This window comes from Indicator indicator, chromosome Z, assembly GCF_027791375.1.
Source record: "Indicator indicator isolate 239-I01 chromosome Z, UM_Iind_1.1, whole genome shotgun sequence".
Taxonomy (NCBI): domain Eukaryota; kingdom Metazoa; phylum Chordata; class Aves; order Piciformes; family Indicatoridae; genus Indicator; species Indicator indicator.
This window is the reverse complement of record NC_072053.1, coordinates 81,854,192-81,856,079: the sequence shown is the minus strand read 5'-3', so window position 1 is coordinate 81,856,079 and position 1,888 is coordinate 81,854,192.

Sequence of the window (1,888 nt, the reverse complement as noted above, 5' to 3'; positions counted from 1 at the left end):
TATCCATTCACTGAAATCAGCACTTTTTGTCCATTTCAGCTCTGGTTTGTTATGTCCTAGAGTTTCTTCATAACAATTAAAAGTGCAGGTCTTTAAGGTGAAAGTAAAGTGCATCCTTTCTGTGCACATTGCAAGGCAAACAGTGCTGTACACCTCTGTATTCCATGTGCCTTTCAGTCAGCATAAAAGTCATGTGTGAGTCACAGAATCACAGAATTGTCAGGGCTGGAAGGGACCTCAAGGATCATCCAGTTCCAAGCCCCCTGCCATGGGCAGGGACACCTCACACTACAGCAGGTTGCTCACAGCCGCCTCCAGCCTGGCTGCAAAAACCTCCAGGGATGAGGCTTCCACCACCTCCCTGGGCAACCTCTGCCAGTCTCTCACCACCCTCCTGGGGAAGAATTTCTTCCTAACATCCAATCTGAACCTACCCACTTCTAGTTTTGATCAATTCTCCCCAGTCCTATCACTACCAACATCTTAAAAAGTCCCTCCCCAGTTTTCTTGTAGGCCCCCTACAAGAAAGGTCTCACAATAAGGTCTCCTGGGAGCCTTCTCTTCTCCAGACTGAACAGCCCCAACTCTCTTCTTCATAGCAGAGGAGCTCCAGCCCTCTGATCATCCTCATGACCCTTCTATGGACATGCTCCAGCACATCCAGATCTTTCCTGTGACAGGGGCTCCAGAACTGGAAGCAGTACTCAGTCATGGGCATGTGTTACAGTATTCTCAAGCCCCCCTAGTGATATGTCTTCAGTGAGCTCTCTGTTGTCATAGAATCACTAAAGTTGGAAAAGACCTCCAAGAGCATCAAGTCCAACTGTTAACCCAGCACTGTCCAGACCACCACTAAACCATGTCCCTAAGCACCACATCTAGATGTTTTTTTCACACATCTCCAGGGATGGTGACTCCACCACTTCCCTGGGCAGCCTGTTTCAGTGCTTAACCACCCTCTGAGTGAAGAATGTCTTCCTGATGTCCAACCTACACCTCCCTTGACACAACTTTAGGCCACTTCCTCTCATCCTACTGCATAATACCTGGGAGAAGAGACCAGCGCCCAGCTGGCTCCAGCCTCCTTTCATGGAGCTCTAGGGATTCAGAAGGTGTCCCCTCAGCCTCCTTTTCTCCAGACTGAACAACCCCAGTTCCCTCAGCTGCTCCTCACCAGACCTGTTCTCCAGACCCTTCACCAGCTTTGCTGCTCTTCTTTGCACACACTCCAGCACCTCAATGTCCTTCTTGGAGCGAGGTCCCAAAACTAAACCCAGTGTTTGAGGTATGACCTCAGCAGTGCCAAACAGAAGGCACCTATCACTGCCCTACTTCTGCTGACCACAGCAGAAACAGGGAACCAATTAATTAAACAGAGCTTCTTCTGGTTGCCCTCCTGCTGGCTCACAGGATATTGTAGCACTTGGAATCCTTACATTAAAATTACCTTCTATAGAGAGTGGCTCCCTGGTGGATTGTAATGCATAATTTTTTTCTCTCTTCACCTGCCACCTCTGTTGGTTAGCAGTGTGTAGTCCAGCTAGGGAGGGGTAGAGGAGTACCACTTAGGATGAGCTTGTAGCCTTTCTTAATTTTTTGAGACCTCAGCACCTGAGGAGTGGTTCTAGAACCAGGATTCTTAGAATAATAGAATCATGGAATTGTCAGGGTTGGAAGGGACCTCAAGGATCATCCAGTTCCAAGCCCCTCTCCCACGGGCTGGGACATCTCACACTAGAGCAGGTTGCTCAGAGCCACGTTGTATCACCGCGAGCTGAAATTCCCCCCACACCAACAACGACCAGGCTGGCTCAGTCTGGAAGCAAATGAGAGCTGTATTTACAAGCAGAATCTACAGTCTGTGATGAAATGCAATGAATATGTACAA